The 10285-nt window shown below is 44.9% G+C and overlaps 1 long non-coding RNA gene across 1 annotated transcript; it reads right to left on the bottom strand.

Moving 5' to 3' along the window:
• Positions 1-5217: 5217 nt before the first annotated feature.
• On the bottom strand, positions 5218-7581 carry LOC116986485. The gene is made up of 2 exons (XR_004415491.1): positions 6882-7581; positions 5218-6650 (listed from the first exon to the last, which is right to left on the bottom strand). It is a non-coding gene; the product is annotated as an uncharacterized LOC116986485 (long non-coding RNA).
• Positions 7582-10285: the final 2704 nt, after the last annotated feature.

Here is a 10285-nt window from a genome sequence, read left to right as displayed (position 1 = left end):
TTAAATGAGTTGCTTATTTTATTATGAGTTGCCTGATTGCATCTCATTTTTAGTGGAGTAACTGTCCCATCATCAGTTGACAAGGGGGTTCAATAATGTAACTTGTGCAGTCTGGTGAGCCTGAGTGGGGTCATGGGAAAGACACTGGTGCAGTGGCCTTCTGGCTCTGGTGACTTGGTCCTGTTGGCTACCTTCAAATTTGAAATAGACCATTTGGTCAAAATACACTACTGGCCTGTGCTATCCTGGGCACAAGACTCCAGCTCTGAAGAATGGCACTGTTTAGATACAGCCCTCATTACTCTTTATTGGGTTGTGTAGTTCTGGTGGTCCATAAAGAGCTAACATGGCATCCAGAACTGTCCCTGGGAATCAAGCGAAGTACATGGATGGGGTACACTTCAACTTTACCAACATGACATGACCATAAAAATTTAAAGTGAGGACTTGGCATGAACTTGGCTGAATGTCCTTATGTGTAAAGAATGATGTATTTTGATTGAAGTGCTTAAAATAACAGAAGGCATAGGTAGAATAGATGGAGGGAAACTATTCTCTCACAAAGGAAATAAGGTTAATGCCAGATCGTGCATGCCATTGGATCAAGCCCTCTCGTGTCTTTAACCACATGATAGCAGATGTGCCATGGGTGCCTGATATTAAAATTTAAGAGGCCTTTACTGCTCAAGGAAGGTAAACAGAATATAAATATATGAAAAGTGTAACGTCATTTTAATTAAAATACCTACATGTGGCTTGTGCCAAATCATCTGGCTCAACCACCCCATGCTGCCATGTTCTAACTTCAAATGACACCGATTAGAAGGGGAAAGGAGAGATAAATGTGGAATATATCCATCCAGCATTGTCATTAATCCTTCCTTCAGGGCAACATATTGGCATCAGCAGGGATTGAAAATTAACAAAGGGCAAGAGGCCAAGTAAAATTGTGCTTGCAAAATAAAGGTATTTAAATCCCATTTCAAGGATATGATTGATGAGTAAGCTAGATTGTTTTATATTCTAATGTAATAATGTTGCACTATTAAAGGTGGTAACTTTAAACCTATTAATCATTAGGGTAACGTAAAATATTCCGTAGCATTGCTCTGAAGAGCAAAGTAATTCTTCCCAGTGGCTGAGTCAATTAATATTTATTCTTCACCTAACCTCCATATTATCTGATGTCATCTCGGGGACCTTGCTCTACCTGCAGCCTGTTATCCTCTAGAAAGCCTGTTTGTCAGATAACTGTAGCAAGAACAGCACATTCACACGACAGTCAAAAAGCATCCATCAGAATGCCTCTTCAGAAGCCCAAGCAAATTCAGTATGTCTTACCAATTTCTACAAATGCACCGTAGAAAGCATCCTATGCTGATGCATCACATTGTGGGAAGAACCATTTTGTCTGTCTACATGGGCTACACTTCACTCTGGGAATTGAGCTTTACTCCAGTGAATGACTAAGCAGGCCTGGTTCAGGTGGCCCATAGAGTTAAGAAAACAAGTTTGCTAAATACAAAGAAGAGCTTGTGAACTCAAGGCTACACCGAGACACCCTAATCTTCCCACATAGATAAAGAAGCCTGTTTCTCAGTGGAAAGTTACTGAATGCTGGATCACAATAGTTAACCCTGTAAGCAAGTGTATGTGACTAACCTTGCTATTTTGCTATCAAAAATGATATAAAAATACTGCATGCTTGGAATTGTGAGGACAGTCTCTTGCTTGACTGTTCTCCTTGTCTTCTTGCGAATGAAACATAAACCAAAGGAATAGTTAGATCTCAAGCCGGGTGTTGAGCAGCCAGGTTGTTGTCTTTGCGTCAATGTCTGCCAGGCCCTGACAGAGCTCCATTTGGTGGGTGGTAGAGCGCTCACCCAGAGATGACATGGTTGGCTGTCTGTTGTTCTGCTCCGCATTCACAGGCTGGGCTCTGGCGGAGTCCCCATCTCCATGTGCTGCATTGAAACGCCCAACTCCAGTACGAAGTCTGTTGAGCTTCATCCATGCTCCTCTGGGGAGGTCAGACCCTGGACCCTTCTCCTTGTCTGACAAGTTATTACAAATAAAGCAGGTACAGTTTGATAGTCACGTCTCGTGAAACTTATTCCAACAGCAGCTTGCTCTGGCAACTGCTCTACCCAAGATAGCAAGTGACTACTGAGAGTGGTGAACGCAGCCAAGTCCATCATGCAAATCAGCCTTTCCACCCTTATCCTCCATTGACTCCATCTACATAACATGCTGTCTTGGAAAAGCAACCAACATCTTCTTTCGTGTGGCGTGCACAGCCTAAAGTTGTTGGACAACTTCTTCTATTTGATCTACCGTTTGAGCACGTAGAGTTGATTGCATTAGTCGAAACATGGCGGACCACGTGAAGGTTGCAATCTTCCACCCCAGCAACCAACATAATCAAGTACTACTCATACACCTGTCATTCTCTCTTCTCCCCCAAACATGTACCACCAGATCCAAGAAAACCTTCTTCCCCACTGTCATTAGACTTGGACATGCCACTTATATGCCAAGGATGAATTTCCAATCTTCCAAAGGGCTAGGGCCTTTTTTTTATCTACAATTTCTCTAGTTATATTCTGAACTCTTGCTTATTTTCTCTTTTGCATTACCTGATGTAGGGCACATTTGTCTTGATAACATGCAAAGCAAGGTTGGTCACTGCATCTCGGTAAACATGATAATAAACCCATACCACCCTCATAGAATATATAAAATTTTAAAAAGTGAATATTGAAAATACTCAGAACATCAGGTAGATCTTTGGAGGGATAAACAGCTTCACATTGATAACCATCAGAGGTAGAATAGAGGAATCATGCATGTTTAAGGTAAGTTGCAGAGAGGAGAGCACAGATGGAATATCAATGAGGAGACTTGTGATTATGTTGGGGTTAATATGCGTTGTGGTTGCTTCTGAGGTGGATAAAGTATTATTGTGATTGTGATTGTGAAACAGGTGCAACCTCACAGAGTGAAAACATGAAAATGATCAACTGTGAGATGCACAACATACTTAGAAATACACAACGAACCAGGTAGCATCTGTGGAGAGGGTAAAACTGAAGTTAATGTAATTGGCCTATTCTAACACAAACATGAAAGGCAAGCTAGCAGAAGTTATTGAATCTATCTTCTATCTATCTATCTTCTATCTATCTAGTCTAGTCTAGTCTTCTTTCTATCTTCTATCTATATCTATTCTATTCGATATTCTATTCTATTTTTTCTATTCTATACTATATTCTATTTCTATTTTCTATACTTAACTAAAACTCTCATCTTGTCCTCTTCCGGTTTAGGTTGTTTTTAAATTTGCGCAAAAACGGTACATGATAGTGCTACGATTTTTTGCCACCTTACTCGCCATTCTCCTGTGCTGCAAGCGCACCAAGATTTGTTCCGATCGGTGGAATATTACAAAGGTTATGAAGGTTTTTATTCTTCTCTCCTGTCATTCGCCGGGACGGCGATGGCACCCGCTGTCAATCACTGGCGGCGAGGAGAATAAAGCTGAAGGAGCGGAGTGAGCAAAGTGTGGAGAGCTGGTGGGGGCGACCACCATCACGGCAAGCCGCTGAGCCCGGGAACTTCTTAGCCCGGGGCGGGGCCAGCAGCCGCTGAGCCCGGCCAGAGTCCGAGCCGGGGCGGGAGCCGCTGAATGCAGCGGGAGTCTGGAGGCTACAGGTAGGCAGGGGTAGGCCACGGCAGCGCCTCCACCCCAGCCCTGGACAGGCCCTGTCTGAAGCCGTCCCCGCCACCCCCAAACCTGACGCCGTCCCCAGCTGCAAGATGCTCACTGCCAGAAGCCGGCGGGGAGCGGCAGCGTTAGGCCACAGTCACGGCAGCTGTAGGCAGTGTCAGCGGTAGGCTACGGCAGCGCTCCCCCCACTGGCCCCAGATAGGCCCCATCTGAAGCCGTCCCTGTCCTCAGCAGCTGGACGCTCCCACCTCCACTGGCCCCCGCTTGAAGCTGTCCTGTGTCGAGCTGCAGGAAGCTCCCACACCCCATCGCCCATCGTCTGAAGCCATCCCCATCCCCATCCCAAGCTGCAGCGTCAGCCCCCGTCAGGCCACCAGCCCTCGACAGCCCCCGCCTGAAGCTGTCCCCCTCCCCCGGATGCAGGAAACTCCGGCCCCCAACAGCCCCCGCCTGAAGCTGTCCCCCTCCTCCGGCTGTAGGACGCTCCCTTCCCCCTGACTCACTCCCCAGCTGCAGGATATTCCCAACCAGTCCCCGCCTGATGCCGGTGGAGAGCAGCAACGGCAGCGGTAGGCCATGACAGCGGCAGGGGCAGCCCACGGCAGGGGTCGCCATGGCAATGCTCCCCTCCCCACTGGCCCCCGACAGGCCCCACCTGAAGCTGTGCCTCTCCCCCATCTGCAGGATGCAACAAGAGACGCAACAAGAAAGAATGGACTAAATAAATCGTATCTTTAACCTTTAAATTGTTGTTATATTTTAAGAGTTATTCACATTTTAAGCTTTCATAAATCCCTTTTCCAGTTGCCGTGCCCGTCAGCTGCGCCTGCGCAGTAATACCTGTGTGTTCCACGTCACAATGGGAACACAATGGGCGGGAATGGCTGCGCCGCCAGAGAGCCGCTAAGAGTGGATGGGGGTGGTTGGGGGGTTTGAGAGGCGATGGAGTGAGTGCATGGGAAGGGGGGGGGTGAGGGGAGGATGGTGGATCAGGGGCGTCACAACGGGAACCCGTCAGCCGCACCTGCGCAGTTGGGGGCTATGGGTGAGTGGTGGAATATTGCGTTGGGAGACCAGGCCTCTCGTGTGAAAATAGGACCCAACGGGTCCCACTTAGTCTAATTCAATACTAAATCTGCAATACTAAAGCTACAATGTGCCCTGTCAGCTGTAAGGCAGCAACTCTACCACTGTGCCGCCCAGATTCTTGATTAGTCAGGATGTCAAAGGATACGGGGAAAAGGTAGGAGAATGGAGTTGAAAGGGAAAGATCGGTCAGCCATGATTCAATAATCTCAATGGGCCGAATGGTGTAATTCTGCTCCTATGACTTATGAACCTAACACACCTTCAGCAATTCCTCCCCCTTTGCGTTTTGGTCTCATGCAACCTTTTGGAAATACTTTAAAAAAATACTGCAGTTGCAGTACTCAGCAGGTCCTGAGAAATAAGCGTTAATATTTCGGGTCAATCACAAGATAAAAACAAGATGGAGGTTGGCAATTATATTTTATTGAAAATGTACAAAAATATTGATCATAAAATCAACAATTGAGAAGAATCCAAGAGCACATTGTAACATCACTCATTAAAATAAATGAACGTCCTGATCTACAAAATAATGAAGAATTTTACATCAGAAAATTATTGTACAGCATCTGTACCAGGTTTCAATCAAGCACATACATTAATCTGTTCAAGTGTTGTCGCCAGAACTAATGGGTCAGCTTTGGCTCAGATGGGTCTTTCCTCTTAATTTAGTCTGTATTCCAGCTTTAATCTGATCTGGTGTTGTGGTGGGAAGTGCCATCTTTCAAATGAGGAGGAACCAGGATCTCACAGCACTTATTGAACGATATCCTGACTTGAACAAATTAAATAAATTGACTGCTTGTTTATATCATTGCTGCTGAAGGGACATTGTTGAATGCAAGCTGGCAATCCTGTTTCACGTAATTTGTGTTGTCACAGTACAGCACTAACTCCATTTCAATGCTGTCTAATTTGCCTGAGGTACAATAAAACCTCCTGGGATTCTGAAGGCTATTCAAGGCACTATACAAACACAAACCTACCTGTGTTTGAGCAAATCTCCACATCCTTTCCCAGACCAAATTCCTCAGTATTTAGGATCTCGCTGCACTCTGAGTTCCAATGGGTAGGTCACAACATTGACATGCCCAACACAAGACTCTTCCTTTGACAGAGCTCAGATTAGAAATTACCAAGTAGACAAAAGTGCTGGAGAAACCCAGCGGGTGCAGCAGCATCTATGGAGCGAAGGAAATAGGCAACGTTTCGGGCCGAAACCCTTCTTCAGACTGATGGAGGGTGTGGGGGGGGCGGGGAGAAGAAAGGAAAAAGGAGGAGGAGGAACCCGAGGCCTGAGGGAGAGCTAGGAAGGGGAGGAGACAGCAAGGGCTAACGGAATTGGGACAATTTAATGTTTATACCACTAGGGTGCAGGCTGCCCAAGCGGATATAGAAATTACCAGATGGGTGGAATATTCAAGGAGATTCTCAAAGCCTCTTGTAAATATTTTTACAACATGATGTAAATTTGACATGAGAATCTCTGGCCCACGATCACTCTGATTGGAGAAAGATACATTTTAAATGATCATTACGCCACAATGGAGGAAGCCCACGTGGTCACAGGGAGAACATGCAAACTTCACACACAGACAAATTCCATTGAAGCTCCCGCACAACTTCATAAATTCATGTGATAGGAGCAGAATTAGGCCACTCGGCCCATCAAGTCTACACTTCAATCATGGCTGATCTATCTTTTCCTCTCAACCTCATTCTCCTGTCTTCTCCCCATAACCCCTGACATCTCGACTAGTGCTATGGATGGACCCCATAAATTGACTCGTGTTGATGTGCAGCACACGTGTAAACAGCAGACGCAGAACATTACCTGCCAATCTATTTAAGAAGGAACTGCAGATGCTGCAAAATGGAAGGTACACAAAAAAGCTGGAGAAACTCAGCGGGTGCAGCAGCATCTATGGAGCGAAGGAAATAGGCAACGTTTCGGGCCGAAACCCTTCTTCAGACTGAAGAAGGGTTTCGCCCCGAAACGTTGCCTATTTCCTTCGCTCCATAGATGCTGCTGCACCCGCTGAGTTTATCCAGCTTTTTTGTGTACCTGCCAATCTATGTTTGCTTCCTCCTGCCCCAACTGTGGACTCTGCCCTCGTCAACCACTTCAGAACTCACAAACCAGAGTGGAGCAAGTCATCCTCAGTCCAAAGGCCTTTCCAAAAAATAATAAAGATGAGGAATTCTACTGACCATCAACATGTGTTTCCCTTGTCACTGTAGGCCTTGTGTGCTTCCTGCCTTCACAATGCTTTAATTTTCCAATTCTCACCCATTTTTCCTAATTCCAACATGGTCTTGTTCCCCTCATCCCCTCTACCTGGCTTGACAATCTTCCAATCCTCACCTCCTGTGAATCCTGATGTTGTTATATATCCACACCTGTGAAGCAACTTGGTACATTTTAGTGTGTAAAAGATGTGACACAGAGGTTATTGCAAATCACAGCTCGAGAGAGTTGGCTTCACTTCAGCCTCACAATAGACAGCTGGCTGGGAGTAGAGATCAGGAAGGTGGTAGAGTCATACAACACGGCAACAGGTCCTCAGCCCATCATGTCTGTACCATCAAATAACCAAACACATTATTCTCGCACTAATCCCATTTTGTACTTATTGCTCCCACAACCACTCGTCCCGATTACCATTCACCTAAACTACATCAATTTACAGTGACCAATTAAAGTGCCAACCAGAGATAGTCACAAAATGTTGGCGTAACTCAGCGGGACAGGCAGCATCTCTGGAGAGAAGGTTCTTCAGACCGAGGAAGGGTCTTGACCCGAAACGTCACCCATTCCTTCTCTCCAGATGTGCTGCCTGTCCCGATGAGTTACTCCAACATTTTGTGTCTATCTTCGATTTAAACCAGCATCTGCAGTTCCTTCCTACACGATGTACCAACCAAAACACTGTTAGTTTATGGGAGGAGACTGAGTACTGGGAGTGACAGAGAAGAGATGCAAATATCCCACAGACAGCACTGGAAGATGAAGATCTAACCTGGGACACTAAAGATAGAAACATAGAAAATAGGTGCAGGAGTAGGCCATTCGGCCCTTCGAGCCTGCACCGCCATTCAATATGATCATGGCTGATCATCCAACTCAGATAATAGCTTTGACCGTTGTCACCCATTACGCTGCAATGTAAAATCACAACTTCTACAGTTATGTTGATGACCTTGGAACCTTCCGCTGAAAAAGCATTTTTGTTTCGCTTCCTGTTTTTTCCCAGCAACTCTCATGCAAGTGATAATCATTCTTAGCTTCTGAGCTCAGAGAGCGAGCATCACACTAAGGATGAAAGTGTGTATTGACGATGGAGCCACAATGGAACGCAGGGCAACTGAAATATTACATCTTTGAAGATATTTAACGGGCGAAAAATAACCACAGGAAGGGCCAAGATCAAAGGTCGATTAAAAGGGGTGTTAAAATCGGTCAAAGATTAAATTGTAAGAGAATAAACGACCAGATTTTTTAAAAGGGAGTGAAAGGAGAAGGAAATTAAGTATGAAGTTTAGCATTAGGCATTTTGAAGATCTCAAAATATGAAGGAACCAGACTGTACACCACACTACCTTTCTAAAAAATGTTGATTGACAATAGTTGCAGTCACCTCGCCTACTTTTACAGTTAGTTCTGACCCAATATATTTTGAGATACACGGAATGCAGGGGTGGATTGGGGATTACTGAGTCTTGCAGTACGAATGGATAGAGAATTGTCAGCAGTGCCACATAGTGGGAGAGACTGATACTGGTGAAGGATTGGGGTGGATTGCCTGTGCAGTTTGCAGAAATGAACGTACACAGATTCTGGCTGGATGATGCCCGCTCCCTGTATCAGTGACTGCGTTTGTACTGATGTGGGAATACTTGCTGCATGACAACAAAGGTTTTGGTCTCCACCCGAGTCTCATTATAACTGTACCATTTGTCTCAGGAAATACTCCTGAAGTCTTACAATGTTTGAGGCTCAACATTTTATAAAACAGAACCTGTACTTTGTATTGGCACAAAACGCTGGAGTAACTCAGCGTCTACAGACGACCAGCTTCTCCAGAGAGGCAGCATCTCCAGAGAGACCCGCTGAGTTACTCCAGCTTTTTGTGTCTTAAAATCCCCATTGTTTCTTCCTGAGAAACTACTTGAGTGAAAAATTGAAAATAACTCAGCGGGACTCTGTGGAGATGCTGCCTGTCCCGTTGAGTTACTCCAGCTTTTTGTGTCTATCTTCGGTTTAAACCAGCATCTGCAGTTCTTTTGTACACACTTTATAGTGACATTTTTTTTTTAATTCACTGAAGTAGTTTCTGAGGTAGAAACAATAAGAATTTTAACGATGGGAATAGAGCAACAGAGTATAAGCAGTATGGTACAGGCCTTTCAGCCCACAGTGAATGTATGGACCATAACGCCATTCGAAACAATCCTAGTCATCTGCACATGGTCCATTAACCTTCCGTTCCCTGCCTGTTCATGTGTCTGTCTAAATGCCTCTTAATTATTGTGTCTGCTTCTACCACCTCCCCTGGCTGCGTGTTCCATGTACACACCACTCTCTGTGTAAAAAAACTCACTTTGCACGTCTCCTTAAAATGTCTCCCTCTCACCTTAAAACGAATGTTCCCAAGCATCTTCTCCAATAATTTCCAAACGACTGATGTAAGTCTTACTTCTCTATAGTTTCCTGGATTATTCCTGTTGCTCTTCAGAAACAAAGTAACAACATTGGCTATTCTCCAGTTCTTGGACCTCACTTGTAGCTAAAGACAATACAAAGATCTCGGCAAGTCCCAGCAATCTACTCCTTTGATATCTTGGGATAGATCCCACCAGGCCCTGGAGACTTCTCCACCTTAACGTTTTTCAATACATCCAATTCCTTCTTTCTATTTAATATCAACATGTTTTAGAATAAGAACGCACCCCTCCCTGATCTCACCACCATCCATGTCCTTCTCCTCAACAAATACCAATGCGAAGTACTCATTTGCACATCGCCAACTTCCTCTGGCTCCACACATATATTCCCTCCTTTGTCTTTGCGTCAACCTACGCTTTCCTTAGCTAACCTCGTGCCTCTAAAAGTATGTCATAGTCATACAGTATGGAATCAGGTCCTTCAACCCAAGCTGATCAACATGCCTCATCTACACATCCCACCTGCCTGTGTTTGACCCATATCCATCTCAACCTTTCCTATCCATGCACCTGTCCAAATGTCAACTACTTGTTGTCAACTACTTCAACTACCTCCTCTATAAAATACCGTGTGATTCTCCTCACTCCGACTTAGCAAGGACATTTTGTGGCCCCTTTCAGCCCTCCTAATTCCTTGCTTAATTTATTTCCTGCTTCCCTTATATTAATCGGGGGCTCTATCCGTTTCAATTCCCTAAACCTTATATATGCTTTTTCTTTTCAGCAAAACTTACAATAACTCTT

Source organism: Amblyraja radiata, chromosome 23, assembly GCF_010909765.2.
Source record: "Amblyraja radiata isolate CabotCenter1 chromosome 23, sAmbRad1.1.pri, whole genome shotgun sequence".
Classification (NCBI taxonomy): domain Eukaryota; kingdom Metazoa; phylum Chordata; class Chondrichthyes; order Rajiformes; family Rajidae; genus Amblyraja; species Amblyraja radiata.
The sequence above is the reverse complement of the archived record's forward strand: the minus strand, read 5'-3'. Positions and strand labels throughout refer to the sequence as shown.